The sequence below is a fragment of the Prosopis cineraria genome, unplaced genomic scaffold (assembly GCF_029017545.1).
Source record: "Prosopis cineraria cultivar Desert tree isolate PC_DT_omini unplaced genomic scaffold, ASM2901754v1 PC13, whole genome shotgun sequence".
Taxonomy (NCBI): domain Eukaryota; kingdom Viridiplantae; phylum Streptophyta; class Magnoliopsida; order Fabales; family Fabaceae; genus Prosopis; species Prosopis cineraria.
In genome coordinates, this window is record NW_026555344.1 from 14,097,290 (window position 1) to 14,110,804 (window position 13,515).

Sequence of the window (13,515 nt, forward strand, 5' to 3'; positions counted from 1 at the left end):
TAGTGCATGGCGACACATGCCATGGCACACAACACAGAAAGGGCGAGTGTGTGGCTCTGTGTCACATGCTGTAGCGCACGGACTAAATTTTAGTTTTACTTTTATGTTAAAATACATGTAATTAAGATAGGAATGCTGGTGGGTTATGTTCACTATATATTTGAGGTGTGTATGATTTACTTCTACTGTGTTTTTCTTTAATTGTATTGTGAATTGATTGATTTAACAAAATAAATCTTTGGTCGAAGCTTTTGAAATGAAATTTTTTCTTGTAATTGATGTGAGGTGGTAATAACATTGTAATCTTCTTTTATATTGAGTGAATATAAGAGGAGGTTACATAGGCTGTATTTCTTTGTTGTTGTCGCCAATAGTCTAGGACTAAAGGTTGTTTACCATTTTTCCATAAACTTTGAACTAAAAATGTGCCTCCTAACTCTGCCTTCATTCTCTTTTTGATCCCTGACCAATGTTTTGGTAACCATTGTCATAAATTGTAATTAGTGAAACAGTTTTACAAGAGTAGTAAGTTAATGTCTGTATAGTGACAAAATGATTTCATTGACTATAAATTTCATACCCTATCACTGATCCATTTGGTTCCACCAAGACATTGAAGCTTAGCATAAGGTAAGAAATATCCATACATCTACACAAAGGTCTTGTTGAAGAAACCAAAGACAATTTCATTAAAAACAAAGTTTAGGTATTGTGTTTTTTCATTAAGTGTGATGACTTACCTCCCTTCCTCATCTTCATCACACAATGTTGTGCATGTCTGAAATAAACACTCCTTCTCAACTATAAGATGATCACAAGAATGGGTTCATCTTCTAGCTATAAGATGATCCTTTTGTACATCATTTTGAGGATGATCACGAGAGACACCTCAACTACTCTTGCATCTATGACGCACGAAAACTAGTCTTCTTTCCTTTTTCCTTCTTTTCTTCCCTTTTAATTAGCCAAGGGCAAATGGGTCTTTTTAGATTCAAAATTATTTAACCTTAAAGACTATGGGACTTCATAATAATTTGCCTTATTCATAGGACCTGAGAGTATTTAAGTTTGATCGGTGGGACCTCATTGTAATTTTCCCTAAAAGTTGTTATTTCTTAAGTAAAAGTTATGATTGAGGCTTGCTATTTTCAATAAGGGTAAACTTTAGTCGAATTATAACATTTTGAGGGACTAGATTGTCATTCATATAAATTAGAGGAATTTAATTGTTTTTTCAAACAAAAAAAATTGATCCACATTATTTAATTCTAAGACTTTATAGATTATAAGTCAAATTTCTCTAAACTATGCCAACATTTGTTGATGGGAAAGCATGATTCTAAAATATTCATTTGAGTCCTAGAGCCAAAAAAGTGGTTGCAACGTGGTCCTTGATGGAACCAGTTTGGGTGCTCATCATTTTCTAGACTATGCAGAGCACATTTGAATAGTGTATATATATCAATTATAAAAATTATAATTTTAAATTGGAACCTTCAAATCAAATCTAAACCTTATTAAAAATAAAAAATTATGAAAACTATTTTATAATTTTTATAATTTTTATTTTAATAAATATAAATATATAATAATATTTTAAATCTGGTTCAGATCTCATCACAGTGATAAGCAAAGAAATCAAGTCTGACTATCAACCTTAACGTTGACATTCAACTTTAGATTTACTTTAATTTGATATTTTTACTTTATGGATAAGACTTAGGCTTAATGAAAAGGGTTAATCTCTCATAATATCATGAATCTAAATTTAAATATTCTCCAAGAGAAGTATTCACATTTAGTATTTAACTTTATCTTAGATAGAATTATTCCTAATAAAAGGATATTGTGAAAAATTAAAAAAAAAAAGACTTTTTTTCCTCTTATAATATTGATGAAAAAGTATTTAGCACTCTACAGTTTAATAATATAGAGCAATAATTGTCATCTTTTTTTTATTAAAACATGTGGCATTATGTTTAAGATGTCATGGTAATAGGAAATTAATGGTGTTGTCATAAATTATATATGTCAAAATTACATATATAATGTTTGATAGTATAAATAGATATAACATGTGACAATATTGTTAGTTGACTATTAGTATAGATTGACAAATTATTTTTAGTGATGAATACCTAATTAGCAAGCTATGTAACACTTTCGTGTTTAAAAAAAAAAAACAACAACAACAATGTCAATTGTTCCATATTATTAAACTTTAAAGTATGAGTTACTACTCCTTTAAAAATATTTTAAAGGAAAAATACTCATTAACCCAAAATCAATTTGAAGTTAATGATCAATGTTAATATCTATTAGTTAAATGAATAACATTGCAACAATTTTAACACCTAAAAGGTCATTTGATGGCTAAAACAAGAAAAGTCTTCCTTTGAGTTAATGATCAACCTTGCTATAAGCTAGTAGACTGTTACAGCAATTCATAGTGGATGGTTATACCATGCTTGAGTCTCAAAGGTTATTATGGGTAAGAATTCATCAAAAGGAGCTTAGAGTTGATCTATATTAAGGATTCTCAGATGCTTTACTAAATGGTGAGAGAAATGCTTCATCAACAAGTAGGCGCATAATTTTGCCCTCTTTTTTTACAGGAGGTGCACGATACATGTTATAGAATTACCAAGATGCCATGGCAATATGTAGATGGGCAGGTTATTCAAATATGTTTATCACTTTTACATGTAATCTAGCATGACCCTAAATAAAAAGATTCTGTAAAGGCAAGTCATTATCTCTTTAGATAGACTAGGTATATTATCTAGGTGTTCAAAATGAAACTCCATGCAATGACGAAAGTAATCAAGAAAAGAAAGATTTTTAGTACTGTTCATACAGGTATGGCTTATCAATTTTGATCTTTATATTTGGATAATAAATTTTTAATTATAAATAGTAGTATATATCACTAATTTTATTTTTATGTAAACATAGGGGCTTACACTATTGAGTTTCAAAAAAGAGGCCTTCCACATGCTCACATTCTTCTATTTCTTGACAAGTGTGATAAATTGAAAGATTCAGAAGAAATTGACAAGATCATCTCAAGTAAAATACTGGATAGAGAATTACTGCCACTGCTGTATGAGTTAGTAAAGAAATATATGGTGCATGGTCCTTGTGGTTAAGCCAATCCTCGATCACAATGTATGAAAGATAAAAAGTGTAGTAAGTATTTTCCTAAAAAGTTTAATGATCAGACAACTATTGATGAGGATGGATATCTTGCATGCAAATGAAGAGATGACCAAAGGACAATAAAAGTTAAAGGGATCAACTTGGACAATAGATTTGTTGAGCCTTACAACCCCATATTGTTATCGATGTTTCAAGCTCATTTTAATGTTGAGAAGTGTAATTATTCCACTTCAATCAAATATTTGTTTAAGTACATGAGTAAAGGCAATGATCGTGTCGTTGCTTCAATCTATGACATTAGTGGAGATAGAAATCCTACATCTATAGTTGATAAAATTCAACAATATTATAATTTTAGGTATATATTTGCTTGTGAAGCCACATGAAGAATTTTTACTTTTGAGATACATCATAGGTACCCTTCTGTTGAGAGACTCATTTTTCATTTGCCTAACTAACAGTGTGTGATTTACTCAAGTAATAATGATGTAGCTCAGTTGTTGGACAAGCAAAGAGTATGTGAAAGCATGTTTCTTGCTTGGATGAAAACAAACAAGGATGCAAGAACATTGACTTATTAAGAGTTCCCACAATATTATGTTTATCAATGAAGTAAGTGTAATTGGAAACAACGAGAGAAGGGTTTTACAGTTGGTAGAATTCCTCATGCCTTACCATCATCTGAAGAGCTTTACTATCTTCGAGTTTTACTTATAAAAGTTAAAGCTCCCTCTTCTTCTAATGAAATAAAGAATGTTGATGGTGTTGTTCACAAGACATTTAAAGAAGCATGTTTCGCTCTTGGATTGCTAAATGACGATAAGGAATATATATGTGCAATTAAAGAGGCATCCTACTAGGCATTTGGATTTATGTTAAGAAAGATGTTTGTTAGCATGTTAGTATTAGCCTGCTTAAGTTGTCTAAATTTTGTTTGGAATGAGACTTCCAAAATACTTTTGGAGGATTTGCTATACATATCACGAAATGATCCATTGGGTTCAAGTAAGTTATAAATGAAAATACTTTGTTTATATTATTATTGTTTCCATCATGATATCATTATTTTAATATATAACTTTTCCTAAATACCAAGTGTGACTATGTCAATGATGATAAGGAACAAGGTGCACTTTTAGAGATTGAATTTATGCTATAGCAAAATGGAAGAAGTCTTCATGAATTTCCTTGTCTTCCTTTGCCTATAGTAAGTGACACATTTGATGTTATAAATCATTTGATTTTACAAGAGTTGAGTTACGATCATATTGCCTTAAAGGAAGAAGCTGCTAATTTAATCAAATCTTTAACTATTAAGTAAATGAAGATTTTTTATTGTGTGTTATCTTCATTGACTTTATCCTATGGGGGTTTTTTCTTCGTACATGGCTATGGTGACATAGGGAAAACAGTTCTATAGAATGTATTGACATTTTCACTTCATTCCAAGGGAGAAATTGTTTTAACAGTTGCATCAAGTGGAATAGCAACAGCCTTATTGCCAGTAGGAAAAAAAATGCAAACTTAAGGTTTGTGATAATTCAAATTACTGAAGATTCTATTTGCTGCATTAAACAAAACTCACCATTAGCCAAATTAATTGAATGCATGAAATTGATCATATGGGATGAAGCACCAATGGTGCAACATTATTGCATTGAAGCCTTTGATCGCACAATTAGGGATATTATGCATCATGATCCCCCTTGTGATGGCAAATGCATTCTTATAGGAGGAGATTTTTGTCAAATCCTTCCAATCATTCTAAAAGGAACTAGAGCAACTATTGTTAATGCATGCATTAGTTCATCTTACCCTTAGGATTATTATAAAATTTTTCATTTGACAAAAAATATGAGTTGTCATCAGCTTTCTCTGAAATTGAGAGTCATAAGTTGTAAAAGTTTTCATAGTGGCTATTGGATGTTGGGGGTGGTAAATTAGGTCTACCACATGATGGTGTTATAGAAATTATATCCCTGTAAATTTGCTAATATCAAATTTCACAAATCCTTTAAGTGCAATTGTGGAAGCAACATATTCAAATCTATTAGGCAACCTCTCAAATCCAAGTTACTTTAATGATAGAGCAATTCTCACACCAACCATTGAGAGTGCTAACCAAGTAAATGATTTTATGTGTTCTTTATTACTAAGGGAACCATTTGATTATTTTAGTTGTGACATAGTCTGCAAGTCAACTTAAGACAGTGATTCCTTTAATGATCTGTACACAATAAAGTTTTTGAACACTATAAATGGTTCTGGCTTCTTGCCTCATCAGCTTACTTTGAAGATTGGAGCTCATATTATGCTTTTAAGAAATATTGATCAAGCTTCTGGATTATGCAATGGAACTAGATTGTGTATTACTCATCTTGGGAAAACTGTCATTGAAGCTATAACTTTGAACGGATCCAAAATAAATGAGAAGGTACTTATTCATCAAATGGACATGAATCCTTCTGAGAGTATATGGCCATTTCGTATGCAAAGAAGACAATTCCCAATTACCCTTTCATTTGTAATGACTATTAACAAAAGTCAAGGGCAATCATTACATCATGTTGGCCTATACCTGTCAAAGCCTATGTTTACACATGGCCAACTTTATGTTGCACTTTCAAGAGTAAGGAGTATGGATGGTTTGAAACTTCTATTGCATGATAGGAATAATAATGAAAGATCTACAACTACTACTATTGTTTATCGAGAGGTATTTCAGAATTTACGAGCATCAGATTCATTAACAACATAGTTAATGACTTTTGTAAGTTTATTGCATCTTTTATGCTCTTCACAGAATTATTTTTTTGTTAGTATTGTTGGTGTTGTCTTCATTATGAATTATCATTATTTTTGTTCATGTTATTTCAAGTTCTTGTGTTGGCATTATAGGAGGATGATATTTTATTTTTTGTGGCCAATCTTTGTTATGAGATGTAGTTGGCATTTCATCTGATGTGTAATTTTTGTTCATTGTGTGACCTTATGTGAAGTAATGATGTGATAGTTAGTATTTAAATATCCTTTCATGTATAAATTGCTTCTAATGCAACACACAGGGGATTCAATGATAGTTGCTCTAATAAATATTTTAAGATACTTTATGTTCTCCAAAAAATAATTTGAGGGTAAAAATGCTCATTAAACTTACACACTATTTTTTTTTACCAAAATTGATTACAAATAACTAAATTTTATACTCATGATTTATGCGGACACAAGAGAGGATGAAGCACACAATATCCCACACATACACCTAATATTTTTTGCCTTCAGGAATTGATCCAAAGACCCCTTTATAAATGGGCATGGATAATGCCACTTGAGCTAGAGGGCAACCGAGAGCATGGGAAATTTTAAGAAATTTTATTTTAAAAAGAATGATCAGTGGGTTAATGATTGATACTTATAATTTATTTTTAATAAAAAATTTCAACCTTGCCCCTAATTAATCCTTTGTATAACTTGTTATATTTTATAATGTTATACCATGTTGATATTAAAATTAAACAACATATTTTATACCAACATTTACTTGCCAACACGTCTAATGTATTAGAAGTCACTTCAATAACAATGTATTATTTTATATAATTTGTCACTGCTATGCATGATAAAAATATTAATAATTCATTTTATTGTATAATTTATTACCTTGTACCTATTAAAAATCCAAGCAACTATTTATGTTATTTAGAATTTTGTATTTTATGTAAATTCAAATTTCAAACAACAACAATTGTTTAATATTCTATGTTTTAATTCTAACAAAATTAGTTAGAAAAGTGGTTTTGTAGGGCTACATATGTTTTTTTTGGGAATAAAATGACAAATATTTGAAATACAGTTAAAAAGGAGAAAAAACAAAAATGAAATACAAAAGCAAGAAACTAAAGAAAGAAGGAGAAAGATGGAAGACACATGCCTACTTGAATGAGATTGATTTTAAGCTTTCTACATAAGCTATGTTGAAGTTGGTGAATAGACAATGAATGTCCCTTGCTATCACCAAACTAAAACCTCCAGCTAAGAGTTCATTCATGAAACAATTTAGCCAACATAGGAGGAAGGGATCATGCAAATAAAGATTCCAAAGGTCAAGAGTGACAGATATAGCCCATAGTAAAGTAGATCAAAGGCATAAAATCTCAAAGTTGCTCAAGGTAGAAGACTTGTGTTTTGACTAGGTGAACTTGACGAACTTGTGCTTTTGATGAAAAACAAGAATGTCAATTATTGTGAAAACACTCCTTTCTCTATTTTTTTTGTACAAATGAAGTATCATTCGAATCCGTAGAGTGGAGAAAATCTTCTTGTATTAAAGGAACTAGTCAAAATATGCTTGCTTGATGGGTCGTAAGGAGCGCTAACATCATATGCATGCAAATCTCTTTCATCCCAAGTACAACTATGCTTCATGAAATGATATGAGTGATGAAATCCTCGTATAGCTCTACTCAAATTAAGCTTATGACCATTATAAATAATAGAATTTTGAATCTTCCAAATGCTATGAGTTAAAATTATGAAGTTCTCAAGTAAATTCATTTCTTTATCCAAAAGTAACCTCTTAAAGCTTGAACTATTTAAGAAATCTATTTCAATAGAGATCGAAACTAAAAAGCCCTTAGGAAAGGGCATTCAAAAAAAAGGTGGAAAATCGATTCCTCATCTTGACAACCAAATGAACATTTGTTGTTAGAAAACAAATAGTGCCTTTAGAGAATGTCATTGGTAGGCAAAGTTTCATAAAGAAGCTTCCAAAGAAAGACTAGCATTTTAGAAGGAAGTTTAATCTTCCAAAAGAGGGACCATAAGAAATAGTCATGATGAAAGTTACTCAATTCCCCTAAATTAATTTAAATCCATCCTTAGCATTGTAAGAATCAAAGGCACATCCTTGCCATATTAACTTGTCATGTTGCCCCAAAAAAGGGATAGGGGTAGAATAGATCTTTTTAACAATTTGACTAGGGTAAATTAGGTTCAAGGCATCAACATTCCATTTCAAAGGGAACTAAGGGGAGTTAGAGGGAATGGTGAGATCAAAGCCTTTGAGTTACCCAAAAGTTGAGTTATTTGGGAGAGAACCTTCTAAAAACTTATTAGCAAGTCTAATATTCTCCCTTTTTCCAATATTCCATTTGAATTGCTTAATTATGATGTTTGAACAATTGAAAATGTCTTTCTACTTCCAAGAATATTATGAGGCACTTTGAAAAGAGAATGTAAACTAAAATCTACATATTTCTTTTTCAAAGAAGATCCAATAAGTTAATCATTGGGAGATTGAATTAGCTTTCAAATATATTTCATTAAATAAAGACTTTTATTAACTAAATGAGTAGGCCTAAGCCAAGCAATAAATGTTTAACTAATGGCAAAACATTAAATTGAAGATAAAGTGATAAACAGGAATAAGATTTTTTTAATCAAAAAGAAGAAGAAAAAGAAGATTAAAGTATTGAAATCATTAGTCTCGATTTCTTAGTATCTCATCTAAAAGCGTAATGAGAGTTTTAAATTAAAACTAAAAATTTTAGTTTCTAAAAAGATTTTTCAAAGAAGTTAAATTAACTCAAGTTTTGCAAACTCAGCTAAAAGTTTAAAATATAACAAGTTATGTAAATCTTAAGGCTTCAAGCTCTATTCTCTAATTCTAGTTTGATTTTGAAATTTTTTTTGTAATAGTATGGTATTTCAATTTGCAAAATACTTATCATTTGGTATAGAAATTTTATCAAATTTACTGTTTTATTTTTTTATTTATTTAGAAGAAAATATTAAAAACATATAGAAAGGGCTTAAAGTCGGAAAGGCCAACTTTAGGCTTGCAATATTGAGAGCTAAGCATTACTCATAAGGTGTTTTTTTTAATTGGGTTAATATGTAATTTAGACTCTAAACTATAGGCTTTATGAGCGATTTGAACTCTAAACTTTTAAAAGATATATTTTAAACCTTAAACAATTAAATTTGAGATAATTTAGTGCCCACAATTAATTTAGACCAAATGTCTATCATTTTGAATGGTAGGCCCCATATTTGCATTGACAACTCTTTATTCTTTCTCTCCATCTTTCTCTCTCTCAACATCTCTCTCTCTCTCTTTCTCTTTCTCTATCTTTTAGTGTCACTTTTCTTCTTGAACCCTACACTCATGATCATTCACTCATACACCTCCCTTATTTGCTCTTCGACATAGAAGAAATGGTCTATCCATAGCAACCTACATAGCCTCAAAACTCTATATGTATTAAACAATAAGAAGTGAAACAGCATCTCCAGGATCCAATTGCTTGAAACATGCATTGAGTGCACAATGTCTAGTATGTTGTCGAAGAATAGAAGCCTTTGCAATATGCTCATGTACAAAGGAACCACCCCTCAAGAAGCTATGAAGTTATTGAAAGGTCCATTCAAGTTCATAGACGTTGTCATGATCATCACATTTCTTTCCCTCATCCTCATCATCAAAGGACATAGAGTATGTTCAAAGGCATTATCCTCTGAATTTCTAAAGTATAGTGCGATTCGATGTAGAAGGTCTTCCCTACAACATTGAAATATATATATATATATATTTGAAGGACATGCGATAAAGAGTATGATTCCTCTTTGTAGTAATGACACAAGGTTGTTAAAGTGAAGGCAAGGAAGTGAGTGAAAAAGCATATGGTGAGAAAGCCCTATTTTATTGGTTTGAAAACAAAAGCATGGTGAGAACAAGCATCCAAGTTATATGACCTTGCAAAGTATGTCTCCCAGCATGCATGGTCACACAGTTAAATCACTAACTATAAGCATAAAAAACAAGGGTTGAACTTGACCACCATGGTGGAAGGAAAAGCCAAGAAAGTTGAAGGGATAGGTTCTAACTTCTTTGATTAACCCTTTGAACAATTTATCTATGAATTCAAGAAGTAGACTTGTCTCAGAGCTCCAAAATAATTTCCCATGGTAGGTAATGCATGCTTTTCACTCTATTCTTCAATCCCTTTTTAAATTCCATTAGCAAAGCTCACTTGTGATTTACTATTGACATTTATGGATGCAATCTAAAGCTAGTGTCATCTATAACTCACATTAAGTTAAGATGACCTAATTAATTGAAGTTTAAATGATTAACACAAACACCTATTAAGCATATAAGGCGTGAATGATGAGAGAGAAAATGTAGGCCTTGGAATGCTTAAAGTAACAACAATTGGTTTTAAATTAATGGTAGGGGCAAAATTGCCTTTATTTTAATTGTTTAAGATTCAGAATATACCTTTTAAAATTTTAGGGTCCAAATTACATATTAATCCTTTTTTAATTACTAGACATGAAAATTTTTATTTCTAATAAAAGCCACAGTAGGACCATGGTATTCATTTATTATCATGTAGGAAAGTCAAATCTATATATTGTTGTATAGATTCAAATAATCAGTGACTCTCATTTTTTGTAACACAAGGTTGAGTGAATGAATATACTTAATGCTTACCAAACATATACAGGTTTGGTGTGTGATAATTTTTCAATCTCATACCATACATATTTTCTTTATTGAATAAAACTAATTATTAAAAGCATGAATCATGTCACCAGATAGTGTGAGATGTCAATATAAAAATAAATAAATATTGATATATATATATATATATTGACAAGTGATGAATAACACATTTTTTTCAGGTTACAAATGATTTGTCTTCTATTATTTTAATTGAAGATTATTGCTTGCCCCTAAATATGCTTGCCAATGTTTGAATATGAATTATTTACTAGGATAATTGGGCATCATATAGTTTTTTTCCTTAAAAACTCATACCATCATTTGATCCTATTGTTGCATAAGCCTAGTTAGATCGGGTTTATGGAAAGTTGTCATACAATTTTGGGAAAGCAAAAAAAAAGTTTATTTTTCTTTTCTTTTCTTTTTCTTTTTTATTTTCTTGGGAGATTTAATTCATCAAACCATGTTTTTTCACATAACATTTTTTTTATGAAAGTTGGTTTCATGCGATTGTGTTAAATTATGTATAAATGAATAATGAGTAAGTGTTATACCCTAAGATTTTATGGCATGACCTGCTAGAATGCCAAAAAAGAAAATTCATATTCCTTAAATCTAAGAACCCATAGACACCTAACATAGTTATAACAAATCATCATACGATCAAGGTGTGTGTATTCATAAGCATAAGTTAATAGTTACAAAATATTAGACTTGTAAAAATTTTGGTAAAGTCTTCCTTATAAGTTGGACTTCTCAAAATCTCTATAATAGACCAACACTATCAAGTTAGCATATGAAGCTTTATTCCACAACATTATATATACATATAGACCAAAATACTAAAGACAAGGATCCTACCTATAGATTGCATGTAGCAATTCTAGAGCAAATCCAAAATACTTTAGACATTTACATTTATCTACAATGATATTAAAGGAAAAATAGGTACTTCTTTCTCAAAGAACCCCACAAGGACTACTAAGGAGCAAGTCCAATTCCACTATCTAAATACCAAATTTTTTTTCAGCAAATAACAACCCTAAATAACAACAATAACAACAACAACAACCATAAACATATAAAACTTGAAATAAATAACTAGTTTAGTTATCGATAGTACTAGAAAGTTAACAAAGCTTTTGATCATTAGTCTCATAATTGAATAAAAAATAGTAAAGAGACAAGTACACATGGAGCTAGCCTATTCGGAGAGTAAGGAGGTATGCTGAGCTTAAAATTGCTTTAAGAGGACATGTAAGGAGAGCTTGGATCCCAAAGAGATGTGCCCAACAAAGGAAAATCACAAGAGTTCAAGTCCCATGCTCTAAAAAATCCATTACAACATGTTGGAGGCCTAGTGACAAAAGCCTAGATCAAAGCTGTAAAGGAGGACCATAATTGTCTCATATGAAAGCTTTAAGAGCCCAAGGTAGGCAACATCACTTTTCTTTAAATTCAAAATTTACTTTCTTAAGAGAGCATTAACAATTTGTAAGATTATGCAATAACACCCAAGAGGGGTGATTTGGGTTTTTGGAAAATTTTTGACCAAATAAAACTTTTTAAAAAGTTTGACACAAGTTAAAGGTGCAACAAGAAGTTTGGCCAAGAATAAGTGATTAAATTGCAAAGCTTTAACAAAACACTTAAAATAAGATTCAGATGAAGTTTTTTAACTAAATGTATGAAAAAAATAAAAATTGATTTAGAAGATAGAAGTAAAAGCAAGTTTCCAAAACTTATTTCCAAAATAATGAATTAAATTAGTCAACCTAAAACAAAGTTTATAAAATAATCAGTTCAAATTCAAGAGCCAAGAAAGAGCACAAGATATAAATAATCTAAAACTAAAGAGAATAATGATAGAGAAACTACATAAAAGATTTATCCTAATTTAACCTAAACACTTGGTTTATATCCAATTCTCAAGATCACCCTTAAGATTTTTCACTATAACCACTAGCTTCAATGGGTGCTTGCCTTCTTAGTACAAACTACACATTTGCTTAGACACTTGTGAGCCATTTACAAGTCTCTCACTATACAAGTGAGTCTTTCACAAAAAAAAAAACCTCTTTTGCAAGTAATTACAATAACCACATTCATAAGGAAAATCTCTTCTTTGTATCAACATAAGGGAATATTACCCTTAATTCACTTAAAAATAAGTTGAGGGTGTTGTCAAGCAAATTCTACCTTAAATATGATTGAAACAATTTAGGCACATTCAATAAACTCTCTTAAAAGAGTAAATAATACACTAGTGGCCTATAAACCAACTAAGAGCTTATTTCACATGAGCTAAATGCAAGATAATAAAATTTCAATACTTTGATGCTTAATGCATGGTAATTCATTACCCACTCACATAAATAAGGTCTTATATATAGTTTAAGTAGTTTAGATTATTAGAAACACTTAGGAAAGAGATTATAGCCATTAGAGACATGTAGAGGTAAAGAACATTAGAAAAAGCCACTTGTCCCATAAAGCATTTAATGCTTTATCAAAGGCCAATTCAAGTGTGAATTGGAGTATATCACGTGTGGAATGGCACAAGTCTTAAGAGCTCTCTAGTTGATTCAAGCATGAGGCTATAATATATTCAAGCATGTTTTGGAAGATAAAAGCATATAACTTCTCTTATTGTCAAAACATGTGTGACTACTCTCAATGTTCAAGTATAAAATGGAATAAAAAAGCACCTAACCTCTCTGCATGAAAAAAATGCTTGACCATTCTCTGAAATAAGCTTGATTTGGCTTGTTTAGTTTTAAGGCTCTATAAGTCAATATTGAACACTTCTAAGGCAAATTCCATTTTAAGCGTGAATCATCCATACTCAA